At 39.4% G+C, this 24,937-nt stretch overlaps 1 protein-coding gene across 10 annotated transcripts in view; it reads left to right on the top strand.

Annotated features, from left to right (window-relative positions):
- The window catches only part of nrxn2b (neurexin 2b), a 330,369-nt gene that overhangs the window by 35,072 nt on the left and 270,360 nt on the right, over positions 1-24,937 (top strand). The window lies entirely within an intron of this gene.

The following is a 24,937-nucleotide window of genomic DNA, read 5'->3' on the forward strand; positions in this document are numbered from 1 at the left end:
GAGAGCAGCATACCAATGCAGCACCGCAGGACGCATTTGTCCTTTTGAGAAAAGGATATTGAGATGTGTTTTCCTTCACTCCGTGCCGATGTAAAGCGGCTTGTGGGCAGTAACTTGAGTTATTCGGTCTGACTTTCTGCGAATGACACAGCGGGAATAATCTCATTAAACGGCGCGCAGTCGTTGTGTGAGTTCTGTGTTAGTTTCAGCAATAGAGGTTTATGTCCCTGGGAAATCTTCGGCGAAGGACTATATTGTTCTAGTGTTTCCCCTTCAGGGTTAGATGAGGTACTGTATATAGATGTATGTTTGACAAGCTAGTGGTTTATTTTTCTACACTCTTTCTTTCTGAACAACAACCGAAATGCATCATTTTCCTTTTATCACTATAAAGCTGCTTTGAAACAATCTGTATTGTACAGTAAGCGCTATATAAATAAAGGTGACTTCATGAGAACTGATAGTATTATTGAGTACTATTCTGTTCTAATATTCTGTTCTACTTTGTTCCATTCTGTTATATTTGGTTCCAATATGTTCTACTCTGTTTCATTATGTTATACTCGTGCATTCTGTTTTATTCTTTTCTATTCTGTTGCATTATTTTTTTACTGTTTAATTCTGCTCTACTCTATTCCATTACGTTCCATTCAGTGGCAATAATTTCTACTGTTGCAGTCTGTTCTATTCTGTTGTGTTATGTTCCATTATGTCACATGATTTTCTACTGTTTCATTCTGTTATATTCTGTTGCATTCTGTTTCATCCCATCTCTATTCTGTTGTGTTATGTTCCATTACATTAAATTTCATTGTATAATGTTCCATTATGTTCTATTTTGTTGAATTATGTTATATTCTGTCGCATTCCTTTCCATTCTATTCTATTCTGTTATATTCTGTTACATTATTTTCTACTCTAGTCTATTGCATTATGTTCCATTCTATTATATTCTGTTGCATTCTGTTCTGTTCTGTTTCATTTCTGTTGTTCTCTGTTGCATTCCACGCAGCTGTTTTTGAATGCAGGAACACGTCTTATGTTCGCGTCCCCTAATTAACGTGCATGATTCCTCAAGGCTGATTACAGTAATGAAATAGTGGTTGAACCAGTATCTGTTTGTCTGAGCAGTGGCAGACGGCGATCGTTCAGGAAGGTTTTTTTTTTTGCAGTACTGTTTGCTGACGCTAGCGGTGCAGAAATAACTGTTGTTAGTTTATGGAAATGCGTTTCAGTCACTCTGTGCTCTGAATGACTGTTTTATGTATCTTCATGTGTGTTTTCCTCACAGAAATGAAGCGGCTCTTCCAGCCTGTCAGACGTGAGATCTCAGGCCTCTTTCTGTAATTACAGATGTAAAATCAGATTTGCGTGGAGCAGGAGGGCGAGAGATTAAGGGTGCACATTAAGAGCGATCAGTTAAACGACACGAGCGATGTGCAGTCGCTCGTGCTGATTGGATTAGAGCGGGTTTATGAGCAAATGTCTCTGGTGTAAATTACCGGCAGATGGCTGTGTTAAACATCTACATGAGGACGAGCTAAACCAGAATGAGATGTAACGTTAGGCTCTTAATGTAAATATTATAAATATAACCGCTCAGCTGTTGGAAAAGATCTCTGGACTCTGAACACACACACACACACACACACACACACATTTTAGTGTATTCAAATTGGCCCTTTTTGTCCATCAGTGTTCCTCACAGGTCCAGTGCCGGTTCACGGAGATGGCAAAGTGTGGAGGACGTTTAGGACAGTAATGCATCACTGAGATAATTATACACACACACCATCCATACAGCTTTCCTGTGCATCATGACTGATAATATCCACTCACCTGTTTGTGATGGAGATGCACTGAAATAAATCATTTTAGCATATTAATGAGTCAAATTAGCATGGTAAGCCCCTCCCCCAGGCAACAAGGGTCTTGATGTGTCTCTAGATTTAGACGCACCTACTGTCTGAATCTCCCCTGAGGATTGTGGGTAATTTAGTTTAGTACGGCTTTGACAGATGGTTTGTTTTTTCAACAGTCTCTAGATCTACATATATAAGCTTCATTATTACATTGACATTTATTCATGTAGCAGCTGCTTTTATCCAAACAACTTACCAGTGAGGAGCAGGATGCATGAGCGATTCATCCTGATGAGACGTGAGAAAAGCTGCAATGAAAACTTCCAGAATGTACGACAACAAATGTATATAAAAAGATGTGAATTTGTATTTCACTGTGATGAAGTGCTGTCAGGTTGTTTTGGGTAGATTTGAGCAGATCGTTCCATGGTCATTGTAATTTTACAGTGAAATAACATTCAGTTTATTATTCTGTTTCTGTACAGAACAATAGTATTTTTACAATATTTTTCCTATTTTGTTTAATGTGCAGCCCTACTACCACTACAGCGGTTACCATTGCCTGTATTCTGTCTGTATGAACCATTTAAATCTATATATTCTGTTCTATATGTTCTAATGATACTTGATTTGTTTTAAAGAGCGAGCCGTTCTGAATCAGATTGTTCTCGTCTGTTCAGCAGTGGATGTTCTCTACCGATACTGGATGTTCGCTGATATTTCATCTAATGCTCGTTCTGTGTGTGTGTGTGTGTGTGTTAAAGAGGACATATTATGCCCTTTTACAGAGTCTTGTTTTTGGGCTCCACTAGAACAGGTTTTCCTGCTTGAATGTTGATTATTTCCCTCATATTCTCCATTGTTCAGCTCCTCTCTTCCCAGTCTATCAGTAACGCTCTGTTTAGTTCCTGTCTCTATGAAGCCCCTCCTTCTGAAAAGCACCGTGTGCTCTGATTGGTCGGCTGGAGCGGTGTGTTGTGATTGGTGTTTGGGAAATGTCCCGCCCCTTACCATAACCGCCAGTTTCAACACACTGCTAACTAACTCAACCAGGCCCCGCCCCTTTATTCTGCGTATGAATTATTTAAATGAGGAATATTGTGAAGAAAACTCAAGATGGAGGCGTTTCAGGGAGTTCAGAAACACTGACACTGCTATAGAGAAGAACTCCCACTCTTTGCAGATCTTTTTCATGCTCAAACAGCAACATTACACACTAAAGAGAGATGGACACACAGGTGCTGTTTAACACACAGGCAGTAGGTGACGAGGTGATGGAAGCTCATGACTCTGTTGTTGTGCTGTTCTTTTAGCTGCTGATCAGAGGATGTTTAGCAGACTCCTGCTGTCCGCTCCACCTCTCTGCTCTCAGGCAGCGGGATGTAATATATCGCCTCCGTCAGAGAACAGATGTTGGGCTGGCTGGTGTTGTCTTTATCTGAACACACCTGACGAGTGCAGGGCTTCGTTAAGCAGCTTGACCGCAGCAGGAGCCTTATTTACCTCACGCTTATCGATCCCAGCAGATTCAATCGCCCTCATCCTCCGTCTGCACTTCTGCTGCAGTCTTTATGACACACACACACACACACACACACACACACACACACACAAGGATCTTCTTTATAGTATTTGCAGCATCTGTCATTCTCTCCATCTGTCTGTGGCACTTCAGATTCTCCTGGTAATAAACGACTGATCGCGCTGCTTCACACATTCAGTGTCGGGACTAAAGATCTACAAGAACTGACATTCGCAGGGATGGACTTGTACACACACACATACACACACACACACACACACACACATATATATATGTGACCCGGCAAAATGAGTCAGAATGCGCATGGGCTAATTATGAGCTACAGGCAAAATGAGTCAAAAATGTCGATTTTGGTCGAATTTGATGTTTTCACAAAAATGAGTTCATTAAGCCCTCGTCCAGCGATCTCAATGCTTCAAATAGCAATTAAACATCTAAAGGTATCTTTTTTGTATGTTTTCTGAGAGGAGTACCTTTCCTTTGACCATTAAAAATGCAGTTTTTCTCTGTTCGCTTCACCACTCACGCTTCCCCTCGGCAACTTCCTCATTAGCCCAAGTTTGGTTTCGTTTTAAAGCGTTGCGTTCCAACTTTGTAAATATTCATAGCAAATTCTCGATGGCATGAGTCTGAACCAATGAAATGTGATTTTCAAACTCATGCTGATGTAAACAAAACAATCTTACTCGCGCTGACAGATCAGAAGCGCTCGCACAAAGACGCCTCAGACAGCACGTGATCCCGATATACACATATACACAGAATTACAGTACTTCAAAATATTGAAGTAAAAGTTGAAAATATATATATTTTCCTATAGATATTTGGTTTTGACGAGGTGTGTGCCAAATTAGGTGTTCTTACCAGGGCTTTAAGGCTATGGTTGCTGGTGATTTTGTTTTGGAACCTTCAGAAAACTTTAACTCGATTTTTCTCAAAATTGACTTTATCAACTTCAAACAGGTGTAGATAGGTGTCGGATTCCAACAAATCATACATCATTTTGAAGGTTTTTAAATATGGATTGTGAAAATCTGACATGCCCAGACTTGCAGGGATCCACTGTGATGGAATTTAAATTCTATGCCCACCCGGAGTCACTCTGAGTGGGCCTCACGATGGGACTCCAGGCCTCATCAGACCATCGGGAGGCCCACTTTTTCACTCAGAATCACTCTGGGTGGGCATAGAATTCAAATTCCACCACGGTGGAAGTATGGAAACCTCCAGGCTGGTTTTGTCAAAGTGCACCCAGGCAGTACACCGTCCTGGGCACTCTAGGAGTGAAAGACACCCTGGAGGAATTTCCTCCTTGAAAAATGGCAGGGTTGTCTGACCTCCTCCTCCAGCCCAGGGAAGGTAGCTCGTTCACGGTCAAAGTCAGATCCGTCCGCCCCAAATTTGAAAATTTGCTCATTGCGACTCATTTTGCCAGCACAGGTCACACTCACACACACACACACACACACACACACACACACACACACACATACACATAATGTTTTTTGTTTCAGTAGTTCAGTGTTCAGACATGAATGATTCTCAGAGCGTGTGATTGTCCACAGACGTGTGGAGAGCGCGTCAGCGCTGCTGTACTGTGTCTGTATATGATCAAACATTCATCTGATTCACTTTGTTCAGACAGTTTTCTTCCTGGAATTTCTTTCATTGATTTATATTTAGTAGATAATGTTCTCACAAGTCCCTGTTCAACATTTTGCAATGATTTATTTGTAGCTAGATAAATAATTAATGAAATGCTATCACTCATTTATATGCATTAGGGTTTTATGAAGTGTGTTTAGTGTGAGTATTTGAAATAGGGTTGTAAATTTGGAGATGATGATTGTTCAGATGAATTCTGCTCTGAGAACAAACAGACACTGAACACATGATCATACTAGACAAATACTTTTTTTTGCAATGTTTAATTTTTTAAAAATGTTTTGACCTTATAATATTTAATCAAACTGGATCTTCCAGTGAAGCATCAGTCTTCTCTCTGGTGACGTATGCAGGATTCTCCCATAATTCAGTGCACTTAAGCCCCGCCCCTGCATGCTCACACTCATCTACACCGAGAGCCACGCCCACATCTCAACATCCAATTAACAACAGACGCACAGAATCAAGCCTCGCCCTAAATTCTTTTCTTTTTCGATAATCTGTACGTCACAATACAGAAGAAAGGATCTGTCGCTACTTCCATTTCATCGCGACATTAAGTTGCTTTATGACAGATATTTTCATGTTCATATTGTCAAAACATTAGTAGTGTTGCTGTGTGCAGTATTGGCAAAGAACAATAATATGGATGGCACTGAAGAATACAATGAATTAAGTAATTAAAGTAAAAGTACATGAAAGTCATTGTAAAAATAAAGTATGAAAGAACACTCATAAACTGTCTTAGTGTCGTTTCAGGGTTAGACAGCATTGCTGAGTTTAGTGAGGGGTGTAATTGTGTTAGTCCGCTCTCTCACGGCAGCGTTAGCGTGTGTACGGCGAGCGAGAGAGGTCATATGTTAAACTTCAGTCAGACACTTGAGCGTTTAATCAGCGTCATTTAATCATTAGGTGATTTTAAACACATCTGACATGTAGTTCTTCTCTCGGGGTCAAATGGCTTGTTTTAGGTGCTTTGTACATATTTGCATTTGAAAGCAGCCGTGCAGCTCGGGAGACTTTCATCGCTTTGAGTTTGAAAAGCCTTCAGCTCGCGCTCGTTTCGTTCGCTCCCTCCATTAAACCGCTGTAATGACTGAATTTGAAACTCGTCTCGTCTCTTTTCTCTGTCTGTGTTTCGCTGTATTATTTGCTTTGTGTTTAATTCTGCGGTTTAATACTGTCCTCCAGAGCACAGCAGACACGCAACGATAGGAAAGTACATTTATTTTGCAAATTAAACGAGGAGGAACAGAAAACCCATTACAGAGAGAGAGAGAGACTGCTGGTGTTCAGCCTGTGAGTTAAAGGTACAAATGATCCTCCGGGACGGGGAGTTAATGAGTTAATGAGTTAATGAGAGTCTCTCTTCTCATTCGTTCTATCAGGAGTCGCTCCCGCAGCTCTCTCGTCCCCTGTAACACTGACGTGACCTGTCACAATTCTGACATTTTGACAATTCATCGTCATGCAAATAATTGCGATTGAAGATTTAATTTTGTTAACGTCACTTACAGTGTTAAGGTGCAGTCACAAACATGAATTGACTTTTATTCGTTGACAATTATTCTTTGGTTTAACTCACTGTTTTCATTGAAACATGTTCCAATAAAGTAGCTTGATCAAAAAAGGCAAATTTTGTAGCTTGTTCAGTTTACTTAAAGAATCAAATTAATCAGACAAATTAATTGTTCATCCAGTTTACTTAATCCATTCGAGTTGAGACCGCATGAATGATTTTATTTGTTAAAGAAACCATCATGGCAAGATGTTGAAATCAAGTGTTATTGTTATACATTATTTAACAAGATGTGTTATTTTTTTAAATGTTAGAGGAGTCAATTATTGAGTCACTATTAACTATAGCTTCTTTAAGCGATTGCTTGGGATTTTGTCAATAGAAATATATAGATAAGGAAGTGATTTTATAATGGTTGCTATTTTATGGCTGAGAGGAGACTCTCATCACTCTCTGTGTCTCAATAAAGGGCAAGAACTAGTGAGAAAATCGGCACAGTGTTTCTCCCAGAATTAATTATCCAGCAGGATTCAGTGGAGGATCTGTATGAACTGAACTCCAAATGTCACTGCATGTTCATATCAGCCATATTTGTTCAGCTTATTTGTTATAATTGCATTTTACCTTTCCATTACGTCTTATTGTGTAGTATTTCTCATTGTGCTCAATATAAACACAGGTTTGGTGATATTAAACTGAAACTGAGAAAGAGCGAAGTGAGAATGAAAGTGAGAGAAGGAAAGCTAGAGGGAGCAGCGGAGGAAGAGGTGCAAAAGTGTGATAAGGAACGGAAGAAGAAAAGCCGGATGAGCTGGAAATGGAATCAAAGAGAAGAAACACAGCAGATGTAGAGCAACCACACGGATCACAGCGGGATCTGCCCTCCAACTCTAAACACACACATGTACACTTACATCAGAGATAGACACTGAGATTCTTCCACTGGCTCTGAGAGACAGACGCTGTGATGATGATGATGTGCAAGTGTGTGTGTGTGTGTGTGTGTGTGTGTGTCAAGTCAAGTTATATAGCGCTTTATACAATACAGATTGCTTCAAAGCAGTTTTGCAGTGATAACAGGAAAATGATGCTGTTGTTCAGCTGAAGTCAGTTCAGTGTTGATTCAGTTCTGTTGTAAAGATCATCAATTATTAAATTAGTTCATTTCATCTATAAAGCAGTTCTGCAAAAATGTCATCCAGCTCAGTTCAGTTCTCATACAACAGCGTCAGTACAGTCAGATCAGTAATGTTGTTGAATATTAAGTGTCCCCAAGTAAGCGAGCCAGTGGCGACAGCGGCAAGAACCCAAACTCCATCAGGTGACAGAATGGAGAAAAAAACCTTGACAGAAACCAGGCTCAGTCCTCTAGCCAACAAACGAACACGGTGTCATTATGATTCAGGCAGCATTACAAGTCAGAATTCAGATTGGGATCGGGATCATTCGAATATTCATCCAGTTCCTTTAGCTTGAAGATCGATTATCAACTGGCCAGAATTCTGAGATCGCAATAGACGTGAAGGATTATAATGTGCTAAGAGCTCGCTCAGGTACTGGAGAGCTAAACCATTTAGTGCTTTGTAAATAATTAGCAAGATTTTAAAATCTATACGATGTTTAACAGGGAGCCAATGCAGTGTTGACAGAACTGGGCTAATATGGTCATACTTCCTGGTTCTAGTAAGAACTCTAGCTGCTGCATTTTGGACCAGCTGTAGTTTGTTTATCAGGCGAGCGAAACAACCACCCAGTAGAGCGTTACAGTAATCTAGCCTTGAGGTCATGAACGCATGAACTAACTGTTCTGCATTTTTCATTGAGAGCATATGTCGTAGTTTAGATATATTTTTAAGATGGAAGAATGCGGTTTTACAGATGCTAGTAACATGGTCTTCAAATGAAAGATTGGTATCAAAGAGCACACCCAGGTTCCTAACTGATGATGAAGACATAACAGAGCAGCCATCAAGTGTTAGATAGTATTCTAGGTTATTACGTGAAGTTTTTGGTCCAAAAATTAGAATCTCTGTTTTTTATTTAGTAGTAGGAAATTACTGGTCATCCAATTTTTTATATCAGCTATGCATTCCGTTAATTTTGTGAATTGGTGTTTCGTCAGGGCGCGAAGAAATATAGAGCTGAGTATCATCAGCGTAACAGTGAAAACTAACGCCATGCTTCCTAATGATATCTCCCAAGGGTAGCATGTACAGAGTGAACAGCAACGGTCCTAGTACTGAGCCTTGCGGTACTCCATATTGAACTTGTGATCGATATGACATCTCTTCGTTTACTGAAACAAATTGTGTGCGTGTGTGTGTGTGAGAGAGAGTGAGTGACCCAATATATGACCCTAACCCTATATATTAAGACCGTTTTCTGTGATGGGTAGGTTTAGGGATAGTGTAGTGAAGGGCCATACTATAGTGAGTTTTAACATTTTAAAAACATTTATTAGTATAAATTTATAAGATGTTCTCTGAAGGACAACTGAAAGACCCCACAATGTCATAAATTCCTGATTTTACTGTCTTTGTGGGAACATTTGTAGCCCACAAAGTATTATAAATAAAAAGGGTATAAACGGGTGTGTGTGTGTGTGTGTGTGTTCTTGTATACATGGTTTATGAAAACACAAATATGTGTATAATGACATGGGTATTACAACGTAAACACTTCCTGTGTCCTCGTAAATCACATTTACTGCAAACTGTGAAACAAGGCTGTTTATATGCGAAAGAAAACGAAACAATTTACAGGCTGTCATTAGTCCGTTCACGAGTCTCTCTGTTTATTTCACGTTTACAGTGTTGCAGAAATCGGCTAATAATGAACATGTTGCTTTCTGACTGCAGCTAAATGAGGTTTATTAGAGAAATGGTAGCTTCAGCTGATCCAACTGAACGTGTGTGATGATGATGATGATGATGATGATGATGCAGACTACTTTTTTTTATTGAGTCCAAGAGAATGGTTGGCATTATGGCCCTTTTTTAATTGATCATTCTAGTCAACATTTTAATATTATTGTGGGATTCTTTGAAATGTGTCAAGAATGGCATGGTTAGTGTGGTTCTGTTTAATTCTGTGTTTGTGTCGTGTGGATGTATTTATACATATGTGTGTGATGTGTCAAGGACACCCTTCGGCTCTGTGACAGACAGAATGGACAGTAAAGTTAAACTACACTAAAGGAGCTCCCAGGTGCTGATGGGACTCACACAGCGTTTGGAGATCGTCTAGATGTTCCACACACACACTATGTGCTGCAGAGAGAGACACGTGAGTGTGTTAGTGTGGCGTTTTGAACACTGTGTGTGTGTTGATGCAGGTGTGTGTGTATAAATACAGTGGCAGGTTATTTACACGTCTCATAATCGCAGTTGCCGCTGGGCTCGTGTTGGTCTGCTGAAATATCTTATCTCGCCTCATTAGAGCAGATGATTCTAACCGCTGTTACAAAATATCCCATCCACACACACACACACACACACACACACACACACACACACACACACACACACACACACACACACACACACACTGTCTGTGTGTGTGTGTGTGTGTGTGTGTATGGGCTGCACATTAAGTTACACCAATAAATGAAATTCTGTTAATAAGGTAATGGATATATGAAATGTGCATGCAAATGAGCTGTATGTTACATGCAAATTAGAGCTGTCAATCATTGTGAAAGTGTCATTTAAAGAACACACCTTACAATGAGAAATTAATAGAGTTTTTAATGAATTAAAGGAAAAGGTCACATTGTCATTACTTTAGTAAGAGGTGTGTGTGTGTGTGTGTGTGTGTGTGTGTGTGTGTGTGTGTGTGTGACTAAATCAACAGTGTGTGTTCATGATGAGCTCAAGCCCATGTGACTCTGCTCTGCTAATGTAGGCTCATGTGATCAAAAGCGTTTGAAAGGCAGAGATGTATAGACTGCCTGAACATGCAGTGATTGATTTATTTTAGCCTTTTCAATTCATATTACATATATAAGTCTATTTTTAAAGATTTATCTCATTGTTTAAAGTTTTATTTGAGTATTTATTCGAGTTTTATAGAGCTGAGTATCATCAGCGTAACAGTGAAAACTAACGCCATGCTTCCTAATGATATCTCCCAAGGGTAGCATGTACAGAGTGAACAGCAACGGTCCTAGTACTGAGCCTTGCGGTACTCCATATTGAACTTGTGATCGATATGACATCTCTTCGTTTACTACTATAAACTGATAACGGTCAGATAAGTATGATTTGAACCATGCCAATGCAATTCCACTAATGCCAACATAATTTTCGAGTCTATTTAAAAGAATATTGTGATCAATAGTGTCAAATGCTGCACTAAGATCCAGTAACACTAATAGAGAGATACAACCACGATCTGATGATAAGAGCAAATCATTAGTAACTCTAATGAGAGCAGTCTCAGTACTATGGTACGGTCTAAATCCTGACTGGAAATCCTCACAGATACCATTTCTTTCTAAAAAGGAACATAGTTGTGATGATACTGCCTTTTCTAGTATCTTTGACTGTTGCGATCCCAGTTGGATTTTTGACCTGTAACGCTGCCTAAATCACAATCACTGTTCGCTGTCTCCATTTTTCCACCTGATGTCACCTGTTGGAGTTTGGGTTCTTTGCCGCTGTCGGTATAGGGTCTAACATACATGTTGTTTATTTCGATGATTTAATGAGTTTTGACAATTCTTCCTCTCCTAAAGCAGTAAATGAATGGATTTTTTCCTCAGGGACACTACAAAATGCAACAAACCTCTAGTTTTGTTTTGAAACTTGTTTGTGAAAAATACATGAATTTGTGTCATACTAAAGTATCAGTTCAGCTTATTCCTGGATAAATTGTAAAACTAGAGAATTATGACTGTATTTAGTGATTTACAGACTCAAGTGCTTTATATTTAAAATATTTTAATTGACAGTGAAAATGGTGGACTGACTGACTTAATATTACAAACAAAAAGCATTGTGATGAACCCAAAGTGCAAAAAGGCAACGGATAACTAGCAGCTTTCTTGATTTGTTTTCTTTGCTAATCTTTAATTTTTTGTCTTCTAAAGCAGCGCATCACTGAAAAGTTAAAAGATGGCGATCTCGATTCAAACACCCACACGATCTTATTCCTAAATTACACCGATTCACCTGTAACAATTAAACCTTTGAAAAAACCACACCGGAACATTCAGATCTGTGATTGCGCTGCCGCTGATCCAGGAGCAGTTTCAAATAACGATTGTATTGATTACATCGTTACACCAGTAGGTGCCGAAAAGTGACTGTTAAAAAATGTATTTGTCATTGAATCATTCATTCAGTAGATTTGTTCACATTTAGGGTGTTTTGATACTCGGCTCGTTTGGGAATCTGGCTCTTTTTCTCTCTTCGTTCAGCTCGTTTAGGCATCTATGAACACATGAACATATATGAACATCAGTCATATTCAGATCTGCACCAAAACATTCCTTCTGAGATCGCCTGACTGAGGTGATATCGGCCCGATTGAAATTGGCCTCTGGAGTGGTTCACTAGCGGTGAGAAAACAACCCAATGGACCAAACTCACTCATAATGGAATTTCCAGCATCCCTCCACCACCCCAACTCCTCACTCCTAATCATTTCCTATCCCAGCCAGGGATACGAGGGAGTACTCTGGATTCGGGCCAAATTCTGAGCTTGGAGCACTCCCCTCGGACAGCACGCCAAATATACATACTTGGTTATTTAACAGTGTCATTGTTACATATGTTATATGCAGTTACTATAGTAATAACTATAAATTATGCATAATTACTTACAACTAACTAACCATAACCAAACCTAATCCTAACCCTATAATAAGTGCATGTGGTTACTTAATATCACTCAGTACTTAAATGTATAATTACAGTGTAACAAAGACACATTAAAATAAAGTGTAACCGCATACTTCTCTATATCCAGTTATATGTAAGAGTGTGTTTAACCGCAGCTACAGTCGAGTCAGTGTTATTTTCTACAACAGACTGTTTCAAAGCAGCTTCACAGTGATAAAGGATGCTTTTACTCACATGTGACTTACGTGAACACATTCTGTTACACTTTGAAATGTCGCCTTAAGAAAGCGAACCAAACCAAGAAGAAAATGCAACATTGTAACAATTAAAGTCCCTGTCTCAGAACAAAGCAAGTAAATCTACAGGTCTGAAAACTGCCTTAGTGACTTCATGTCTGAACACAGTCTGAAACATTCCGGTCTGATGGAATAAAATGAACTCTTCCCAACATGTTTTCTCTGGAGTTCTCTGAGAACACGCATGCCCTTGTGTGTGTGTGTGTGTGTGTGTGTGATGATGATGTCTCTCTGATTCAGGATGTTCTTGTATCCTCTGCATTATTGATGTTGTGAGTGATGATTGTCTGTGTTTTAATACCGTGTTCTAGTCATGTATAATTCACTCTGACTAGATTAAGGCTTGTAGATGAGATTTAAGAGCTGTGCTCAGCGTTTCTGTCTGTCTGTCTTCTCTCAGTACTTTGTTTCAGCTTCACTGCTGCAGTTTAATTTACCAAAGGTTTGTTCAGTACTTGCCAATGGTTGAGTTCACAGAAGATGGCTGAAATCACAGAACCTGGATGAATGGATCAGCAGAATAAGAGCGTGAGATGGTTCTGTACAGATGGAGTGAGGGGAATCCAGTGAAGTGAACTCATATATTCTCGTTCGGTCTGTAATCCGTGGAAAGCGTCTTCACCTCACGGCTGACGGAGACGAGTCCAATTAGCCCTGCTTGATCCTCACGCTCTAATCCTTTAAGAGAGACGAGAGTTTACCTGCAGATTACAACACCTGACCCGACCGCCCACCCGCCGGATTAACCCTTCATCAGTCCAACCCCTGCTGTTGGGTAATATATACAGATTATATATATATATATATATATATATATATATATTCTGCAGTCGGTCAGATGAGGTGTGGAAATCTGCAAGTGAACTCTTGTTGACATATATATAAGTGATGTCCAGTCCAGGAAAATTGACATCTTCACCCTTTATTCAATTATTATTATAAACGTGTTAAAGATTTTGTAGTCATATTGCATAGTTGTGCTTGGAGTTGATTATGTTATTTGTGACAACGCAATGAAACATGGAAACGTTTTTGTGACATAATTTTTATCCAGGCTGTCATTCAAAGAAATTATGGACGCATGAAAAAATGAGAGAACCAATGAAATATTAATCACTGATTATGTTGTAGTCAATGTCAGCTTTTCTGTTTGCATATAGTAAAATAAACCTGTAGCTGTAGTTTGCTTTTGCCAGATAATTTTGTCAGATAAATACCTTAATCAAGTTTAGTTTTTTATTCTTCCTTCATATTTAATTGAATATTTAAAACATATAAAATATTTGGTAACACTTTATTTTAAGGAATTTTAACTAGTTGCTTATTAGCATGCATATTACTAGAATATTTGCTGTTTATTAGTACTTATTAAGCACATATTAATGCCTTATTCTGCATGACTTTATTCTACATTCTTAATTCTACCCAATACCTAAACTTAACAACTCCCTTACTAACTATTAATAAGCAGTAAATTAGGAGTTTATTGAGGGAAAAGTCATAGTTAATAGTTTATATGTGTTCCCTATACTAAAGTGTTACCAAATATTTTCATTATATTTTGATGGTTTTTACAAACATCCCTTTTTGGACATCACGTGTGTGTGTGTGTGTGTGTGTGTGTGTGTGTGTGTGTGTGTGTGTGTGTGTTTTTGTGACATATCAGGACACAAATTTGTATAATGACATGGGTATGACATAGGTATTACAAGGAGAGGGTGACTTATGAGGACATTACTCCATGTCCCCATCAAAAGGCTTATAAATCATACAGAATGAGTTTTTTTGAGAAAGTAAAAATGTGCACAGTTTCCTGTGATGAGTAGGTTTAGGGGTAGTGTAGGGGGAGAGAAAATACAGTTTGTACAGTATAAAAACCATTACGCCTATGGAGAGTCCCCACAGTTCACAAAAACAAACCTGTGTGAGAGTGTGTGTGTGTGTGTGTGTGTGTGTATGTTAATATATAAACACACCAAAGCCAAAGGCTTTAGATCTTCAGCTCTTTAAGGTGGTGTGAAACATGAGTGAAGTGTGTGTTTACAGACACTTTTCAGGTGAAGAGGCTCAAAATAAAACACAGAATGTCTGCTCTCTGAACCTGAAGGGGTGTTTCGACAGCGGCGGTGTTCAGAGATCAGTGTGTCTATATCACATTAAACATGAGACGCTTCAGCTCTCAACCCATATTCACCGGCCAGAGCAAGCGTCTAATTCATGCGTCTTTCATCTCTGAGAAACAGAGTGAAAAATGGCCATGTCTGTTTGTGTCGAGGCTTTTGTGCTCGCCGGCTCTTTCTCACTGTGGTTCGATATTAACACAATCAAAGCTAATGCACAACAGTGTGTAAATCGTCTCCGCCGCTCAATTCATTACAGCTGCTCGGGTCCGTTTGAGCCGGTTCTGAGGAAACACGCGGCTCTCGTGAGGTTAAATCCACACTGACCGTCTCCAGACGGAGGGCATGAGTGGGATTAAGACAATCATCATTGGCTTTGTAGTTTTCCAACCTCTTGACCTTCCCAGAATGCTGTCAGACGGAGCGACGGATTCTGTCATTTCACGAGAGAATCAGTCGATCTTCCCCTGATGAAGCAGCTCTCAGCTGTTGTTTTTGTTCCTCATCTCTGCATGTTTCCTCAGATATTCTTCTGCGTGTTTACAGGGCATCTATTTTGGTAATTCGGTTTGAATGACAGCGTCGTCTGTGAGTGAGTCATATTCAAAAGTGAAATGTCCCATAATCCTCTCTGCCTCTATTTATGTAACCCTCTTCGTTGGTGTGCTCCCCCAAATGTCTCTGCGTTGTGTGATATACTGGGTGTAAGAGGAGGACACCAAGACCGTCGTTGTGTCACAGCAGTGAAGCTTTCTTTTTATTGGTCTCGTACACATCAGCCACTTGTCACAAAGGAAGAGCATTGTGTTAATTCCAAATTAACATCAAAACATTATATATCAAATTACAACAGGCAGCAAAATAGCTGTAGCTGCAGCCAATCACATGGTTGCAAACTAAGGAAAAATAAACAACAACATACAAAAAACTAAAGATAGATGTAAAATATATGCAAAATACAAATGATACAAACCTCAAAATACACAAATAAACCTTGAACACAATACAATATAAGGAAAAATATACTCCACCACATGGAATTTACAACATATGAAATAATATCAGAAATACGAAACCATCCATCAAAAATAACTGCACATATACGTTAGTAAACCTCTCTAACAACAATATATCTCTTTATATAACACGGATGGTCAAAATAATCATATACATTTATAAGATAACAAAGAGCAGGGAATACTGCGCTCTGCAGCTAAATGGATGATATAATGGCGTGGATGTTCGGCTCGCTCACGTATCTTTAATTACAGGTTTTGAGATGATGGTCAGGGAGGTGCAGCGATGAGCAAGCGGCGTGAAGACAGACAAACAAACACGTGTTTGTGAGTAAACACACAATGACAGTGCGGTACAGGTTACAGAGTGTTTGTCTCTACATCAGTGTTTCTGGTTCCAGGCGTCTCGTTGAGTGGAGATGAGTCTCTTTGGCTGATGGCAATGTGAAGCTGCGTTCGGCTTCGTGATTAACCCAGAAACACAGCTGCGCTGCCCAGAATCTAATAAGGGTTAGAGCGGTTCACAAACGTGCGCTTTATCAAACATGTTGAAGATAGAGAGTCAAAACCCCTGTATTCATTTGTCCTGTCGTGAGCTCAGAGAACACAGCAGTGAGATTTGTGTAGTTCTTCAGTCACATCTATAGCTTTATGAAACTCATTATCATGTTGAATCTAAGAGATGAAGCTCCACCCTCATCTGTCTGTCTCTCTGTGTCTCCATCTGATTGGTTTGTGGTGATAAGCTCCGCCCTGGCTCCTGCTGTCGATACTCATATACGAGCAGCATCGATGATCTGTCAGCTTCTCCTCACCAAAGTCACCGCTCACCCTTGAAGAATCTGCCAGTCAGAGGCCAGCAGATAAAGACGTGTTTATGTATATTGATTAGACTGTGAAATCTTGGTCTGCAGATGCACGTACTGACCCTCAACCTCTGCCTGACCTTGTTGCGTCTGCATTGTTTTCATATCCAGACTTCATGTTTGGAGTCACTGTAAGTCAGTCGCTCCTGAAGAGTGTAACACATTCACAGCATTGATCTGTTTGTTTGAGTAGCCCGATATCAACCAATCACGTGATCGAGGGGCGGGACTATCTGAGTGTTTCACAATTACCTTCAGATTTACATGGACCTGCTAAACTGATGTACAATTGGCTCTTGTTTATCAGTAAATTTATATATATATATATATATATATACACACGAGTAGCCATTGTCTTTAAAAACTCTCTTTTGTGAGGAACTACTTCCTTCCACCACGGATTCAAATCTCAAGTTGACAGTTTAACAGTTGAGCACAATCCTCCGTTACTAATTCTACAACATCACTTTAGAACTAGTAAGGAAGGAACGTTGAGTCACTTCATTGAAACTCACTGTAATATGTAGAGTATTATGAGAGAGAGATCGCCTGAGTGAGTGTATTACCTGCATCTAGCTGATATTCTTCAGGACAATCTTATGTTCATAATCACAAAATCAGTTTGAATGTCTGCTGAGGAAAGCGATATCTTTGTCTTTGTCCTTTTAACATTTAAGAGGATTTCCCATGACAGCGCTAGTCAATGCATTTGTCAGTTGCGTCTCGTAAGATGATGTTTAAAGTCTTTGCGACTGACTGACTCACTCAAAAAGACATTAATGTACATTAATGTAACTTTCACTGAAGTCGAAATCACTAACTCTTAATACAGCATGTTATTTATATAAAATATTTTTTATTGAACAATAATATTTAAATTAACAGCAATAGCCATTATAACAGTATAAGAAGAAAAATACGAAATAAACAAGCAAACAGTTCAGTCAAACGTACAAAAGCAGCACTCTAGTTAGTGCAGGATTTAATTTCAATGTAAATATAAACTTATGAAACTTAATAAGCCTTTAGCTCTGGAACAAGTAATAGATTAATAAGACCAAAGATTGTCCGTTTGATATACCCAAAATGAATTATACTTCACGTTTAAACACTATCTACATAAGAGCCAGCGGCAGATTCCTGAAGCACTGGCCGAGATGAAGCAGTTCTCTGCGGATACATGAGCGCTGAACGCTCGCTGACAGCCTGAAGCTCGCATCTCCGAAAACATCTAAACAAATTGTAAAATAGGTGCTATGATTAAATATGAGTCACATATTTCAGGTCTAAACAACTACATTCTCACCTAAAAAACTCTTAAAACTACAGTTTGTGGTACAACAAGTGTAGTATTTGTAAAAAAATACAGTGAATTTCCTCGGCCATGACAGTCGCTTCAAGCGGAGTGATACAAACGGTGAAAAGGTAAGAGTGCTGTTATCATTAGAATATAACACGGCTATCAGCCAATCAGATTCGAGAACCAGAAAGAACTGCTGTATGTGTGTGTGTGTGTGTGTGTATATATATATATGTATATATATATATATATATATATATATATATATAAATAAATGGCAGGAGGTGTGTGGTATCTGCAGTTTTAATTATTTACGGCTGAGAGAAGCAGAGATCCCAAGCTTTCCAAACAAACGCAGACAGGCAGGTTTTTCATTAGTTTGAGCTCCTCTGTTGTTTCGGTCCAGCGCTGAGAGACTGTCAAAGGCATTTGTCACTATTGGTGGAGACAGCTGTCAATCAAAGCAGGAGGCGGGGCTACGGCGGGGACATGCGAGCGTCAGATGCGCTGTGGCGTGTTTTGACTCAGAGATGCTGCAGACGAGAGCTGAAGAGACGTTGATTGATAGAAAAGGACCGCAGCAACGCACATGTTACACAAACGCTCGTCGCCGTAAAGAAACACTCGATTTTCAAACACATCTTTCCATCTGTGATGTGACGAACAGGGCTTGTTCTTCCTGCAGACGGCTGGCGGCCACAAACACCAGCTTATGAAAGAAAGTAATTAGTCCATTATTCACAGCTAATAATGTTCTAGGAACTCTGTAATAGTTTCATAAGCACCACGTGAGTGTCAGTCAGAGGCTTTCGCCGTGTTGCCATGGTAACACTCCAGCATTTCACAGAGCGTTCGGTCATTTTTGATAAACCTCCGCAATTACATCTGCGCTCTATAATTACCACACAGATGGAGAACCTAGAAGAGACACGCATCCACATCTGTCAGAGCGCCTGAGAACTTGTGTTGTGTAAGGGTCGCTGTTAGACAGTATAAATACGCCAGTGTCCTGTTTCATAAGAATATTAGAGCATCAAATGCTGAATTCTCCCGTCTCTGGAGAAAAACTGATTGGATTTCAGAGTTACATAAAAATCAATCTCTTTATGATGGCATAAATTCATTTTTCATTTGAGCTAAAATAGCTGGATGAGAGGAAATCGAATCATCCGTGTCATTAGAGGAGTAGAATGACACAGAATAACACAAGTCAACTGGACAACGGAATAAAGTGAAATGTTGGGATTTAGAGGTGAACCGTCCTGTAAATGTTCAGTCGTTTATTTCCCGCTGAAGCCGGATCGGACTGTACTGTGAGAACATCTTCAGTCGGTTCAGAGCCGGTGCTGCAGGCGTCACAATCAAGATTGAGCTGCAGCACTTTCACTCTTTAATGTCATTCACAGCCTCTTTAAAGCAGCAGTTCATCCGAAAAATGAACATCCGCCCAGTATTTACTCACTCTACATACATGCTGGGATTCTTTTGCTCTGTTCGATGCAGAAAAACAATGAATAATAATGAGGTTTAAAGAATCTGCAGCTCTCTATCACTATCAAGCAGTCTGAAGTCATGATGTTTGACAGAATGAATTGCTAGTCACGTTTGGCTAAAACTCTTCCTCTATTGTTTGTCTATGAAGGCATTCCTGATGCTACAAAAACAATGTTCTTCCTCAGTATTTCTGACTTATTTCCCAGCAAAAATATCTAAATATTCTTAAATCAAGATACATTTACTGGAGAAGCAAAGTGACTTCAGATATTAAGTCTTGTTTTCTGAAAAATGTGTCAGAATGAAGTGAGTTTGTGCTTAAGACAACAACAAATATCTGTCAGTGGGGTCAGAAAAATCAACTTGTTTTCCCTTTGAAATAAGTTTATTTTTCTGAGCCCGTTAAGCACAAACTCACTCCATATTGACACATTTTTCAGAAAACCAGACTTCCTGATCAAAAGAAGCTCTGTTGATTGGTGGGTGATATGATCAAAGTCTTATTTCATGATAGGAGTCATTTTAAATATCAGTGAAATTTCACAATTATCCATACTTCAGCAAAAACTAATACTAGGTTAACTAATGTTAGTCCTCAAAACAGTTACAGAGGAAACAGTCAGCAATACAATAAGAACAAAGAAACTAATTACAAATAAAACCAACAAAAAGTAATGAAATGTAAAATAACTGCTGTATACATTAGATGAAGGCTTATCCATATTACAACTATGAAAGTTATTCATTTAAGAGCAGTGAGTGATTTTATCTTTGTCTTTTGTTGTTTGATTAACATTAATGACTGGTTTATTAGGCTGCTGTCACTTTAAGAGCGAATGCACAGATCCAATATACTGTTACACAAGTTTTCTTTCTCAACTGTTTACAATCATTTATACCATGCTGCATTCACACTATGTCGTAATTACAGTAGACTCAAGATGACAATGTGTGACGTTATTTTCGGAGCTGTTCACGTCCTCAGACTGGGAATTATGCATTTCAGCAACACTTCTAAATGAATCTGCAGAGATCACGAGGTACAAGTGAAAACTCCTAACAAGTTGGAATTGTGAGCTCTACGAGGACATGATTTTACAAGTTGAAATTAATTACGACATGGCGTGAACGCACCTGTAACTGACTCGCCAAAGCAGCATTTCCACATGTTTGTGTGTAGGATGTTTGAGCGTTTAATTGTGTATCTGAAGCCCACAGTATACTTCACTTACACGCGTTCGGCTCTGTCTCGGAGCGCGCACAGAAAGCCACCTGGGGAACAGTATTTCTTTAGTGGCTTAATGCGCTTTTAATAACACTGTTTATTATCAAACATCCCGTAGTTTAGCATTTTACAACACGCACTAATTCGGCTGATTTGGATGTTCAGTTTGTGTTAGGGAGGAACAGAAGCACCGCTGTGAAGGAAAGGAAGGTGCGGCAGCGGCACAATAATCGTTTTATATTGTTTTTATAATCGTTGGAAGCCAAAATTAAAAACTCAATTACGATTAATCGTACAGCTCTAGTGTCCAGGACACTTTTTATTGCCTTTTCCCACATATGTTAATAATCATCATAAATTAGGTCTCATTAGAAAGCTTAAACACTCAAAAATCATCCAAATTATTTTGTAAAGTATATATCTTGACTTGTGTTGTGTGTTTTGAGAACTGAATATGTTTGAACCAATCAAACCACAGCGATCGAGGCCTGTCACATGTGCGAATATCAAGCGTTTCGTGTGTTTCAGTCGTGACGGCCGACAGGTGAGCAGTACAGAGAGCGAGATGATGGATGGAGCAGCGCTGTGGGTCAGTGCGGTCAGCAGAGACACGGCTGGGCTCAATCAGGTCCTGGAGCTGTGCTGGCTCACTGTGATCATAGAGGTGTGAGGTGACTTTGGTCTGGACTGAGCACACACACACACACACACACAGACACACAGTATTACACCTCTAGGCTGTGTGAGTGTGTGTGTTTGTGTTCATTTATCACAACCCTAACCTTTACTGTATGAGTTTTTTGGCCATCAGCAGGTCATGAAGTCAATGTGGCCTCATTATATTTGGGCTGTGTATATTTTAAGATGCACCCTAATAATACAGCACACAACCTTCTGACGGGCTCGTTCTGAAGACTCTTATTTTAGCATCATTGATATAGTTTATTATTAAGTATAATAGTTATAATAATAATAATAATAATAATAATAATAAATGAATCAGACGCTGTCCTGCTCTTCATTCATCTCAGTCTCAGTCAGTGTTTCTGAACATCAGTGTTTATTGTTAGAGGTCTCTGCAGACGGGCTGGTAGACGAGGCTTAATTACCCACGTTTGTCTGTTGACGAGTGTTTGTTTCCACCCTCGACTTTATGTTCATGCGCCTGAGAAGCTGATCCCAGAATGCACCGCTGAGCTCTCAGTTTAACAGGGTTTCTGGTGTGTTCGTGACGTTGCCGTCAGAATAAACCTCAGCGTCTGGGAATATTCCTGGCTGGATCTGTTTATGGCTCTGGAGAGGCGTTGAGTGTGATTTCCAGGTTCAGATCACGCTGCTGTTAATTGCCTGTGTTGATGAGGGCTCTCTGAAGAGTTCCTCTGGAGAAGCTGTCCATCTCAGGAGTGCGTCCGATTGGCCCCCGCTGAATTTGCTGGGAGAATATTAATGAGATAATTTTCATATGTAATATGTTAAGGAGATACTAGAGGTTTATTTTTTTCTGAAGAAAATGTGAGTGTTGTGGGTTGACGATCACTGTTCTGTAGAGCTCAGATGTAGGACCGTAACTATAACCATAACAGTATAGTAAAAATCATTTCCACAGCACAACACAGAATAGCGATATCATCAGAAAGATCTTTCGCCAGCTGATGAATGATAGGAACACTGACAGCCAATCAGAATCCATCCTGCTTTAACGAGCTCAAACACCTGAGTAATGACATTACAGCTCATATTAGATTTGCATCATTGATTCTGTTGTTTTCCCGCTTTGAAACGATCTGTCCTGTATGAAGCGCTGTAGAAATAAGCTGGCTGGACTCTGTAAACTCTTGAGATGCAAACATGTAAAACGTGGAAGCGAGTCATTTGGCAGGTTTGTTCGGTTTCCAGTAGTGAATCCTGAACTCATGAAATCTTAACAGCGGCAGGGAGACAATGCCTCGCCTCAGGAGAGAGCCAGATTTATGAAAATGAATAATTCACCACTGTTTTTTTCTTCTTCTTCCCTCTAATGCTCTGAGGACTGAATATTTAGAGATTTTCAGCTTATTTACTCTCACGTGTGTTTCATACGCGCTCTGTGTTCAACAGACACTGTACTGCTTACTCGAAATTAAGCGTCTCATTAAGAGCTCGTTATGATTTGAAATCTTAATGTTTTAATAGAAGCATGTGATGAATGGCTGTGATGCAATTCTTTCATGGTGATGTCATCACGCGCTCCTTTTCTTCGCCTGACATCATCGGTGAAGGTCCTGTTTCTCTCGGTGAAGTCAGGTGACAGCAGGTAAATGATCAGGTGTGAAGTGTGTGAGGTGTGTGTGATCCTCCTGACACCGTCTGCTCTCTGACAGACTTCAGACGTCTGATCTTCAGCTCACTCACACTGATGCTCTGTTTCATGAGGATTGTATCATCTTCATGATTTTATGATGGTTAGGGGTCAGTGAAGCGCTGAAGCCGTACTGAGGATGACTGCTTCTACTTTCTCCTCTTCATCTTCTAATTTGTATTTCTTAGCAAACACTGGAGCCAAAGCAGAGTTCTTATCCAAAGCAAGCTTATATATGTTTTTAAATTGCTCTTTATTGCATTTCAGCTTGTTATTTTGCATGAAAATAGCCAAGGAAGCTGACATTGAAACACCAAAAAACTAGTACTACTGATTTTCTTCTTCATCATCATTTTCTTCCTCCTTCTTCTCTGCTGTATAGTTTTTTAAATCTCTATTTCACACTGTTCATCCATTTTCACTAAACTAATATATGTAATTTGTCATTTCTGCTCCACTAACATCACCAATTGGAAATGTGTTGAATAGAGAATAGGCTGAATTTTGAACAGCATATTACGGTAACGCTTAGTAAAGGGAACACATATAAACTATTATCTATGAATTTTCCCTCAATAACTCCTAATTACTGCTTATTAATAGTAAGGTAGTTGTTAAGTTTAGGTATTGGGTAGGATAATAAGGCATTAATATGTGCTTAATAAGTACTAATAACCAGCCAATATTCTAGTAATATGTATGATAATAAGCAACTAGTTAAAAGACCCTAAAATAAAGTGTTACCCATATCATTGTTTGTTCCCTATGCCAGAAATAGTATGAGTAGCATGCTATTGGTCAGTCAAACAGATTGTCCCGCCCCAAACTCAGATGATTGGTTAAAGTTCACAGGTCAGGCAGTTTAAACAGATCAGTGTTGTGAAAGAGTCACACTAGCTGTGTTTCCATCCAAAACTTGTGTTCAAAACTGGAATATTTCATAAAACATTTGCGAGGATTAGTTCACTTCAGAATGAAAATGCCCTGATAATTTACTCTCCTTCATGTCATCCAAGATGTTCATGTCTTTCTTTCTTCAGTGGAAAAGAAATGAAGGTTTTTGAGGAAAACATTCCAGGATTTTTCTCCATATAGTGGACTTCACTGGGGTTCAACGGGTTGAAGGTCCAAATGTCAGTTTCAGTGCAGCTTCAAAGAGCTCTACATGATCCCAGACGAGGAATAAGAGTCTTATCTAGAGAAACCATCGGACATTTTCTAAAAAAATAAAATTATGTACTTTTTAACTACAAATGCTCGTCTTGCACTGCTCTGTGATGCTCCACGCATTACGTAATCACGTTGGAAAGGTCACGCGTGATGTAGACAGAAGTACCGCGGTAGAGCGAAAAACTCCATCTCATTTTCTCCTCCAACTTCAAAATCGTACGACATCGTTGTTTTACTGTTTTTGTAAAGGCCGTTTGAGTTCGTCTTTGTATGTTCACTTAGTAAACACTGGATCATAACTTCCGCCTACGTCACGCGTGACCTTTCCAGCTTGATTACGTAATGTGTGGAGCATCACAGAGCAGTGCAACACAATTTCTTTTCGACTGAAGAAAGAAAGACATGAACATCTTGGATGACATGGGGGTGAGTCAATTATTAGGATATTTTAATTCTGAAGTGAACTAATCCTTTAAGCAGCGTTTCCATCCCATGTGTTCAAGAGAACAAAATCATCACTTCCTGGTGCAAAATATCAGTAATAAAAATGTAAGTTTCTTCAATCAGGCTCTTTTCTCCTCCATCATAAATGAGTTTGTCTCAGAGCGTCAGACGAAACACAATAAACACCGTCATGTGATCTTGTGTTCAGATGCTGGTGTTTGGGAACACAATCGTGT

The sequence above is a fragment of the Ctenopharyngodon idella genome, chromosome 7, assembly GCF_019924925.1.
Source record: "Ctenopharyngodon idella isolate HZGC_01 chromosome 7, HZGC01, whole genome shotgun sequence".
NCBI lineage: Eukaryota > Metazoa > Chordata > Actinopteri > Cypriniformes > Xenocyprididae > Ctenopharyngodon > Ctenopharyngodon idella.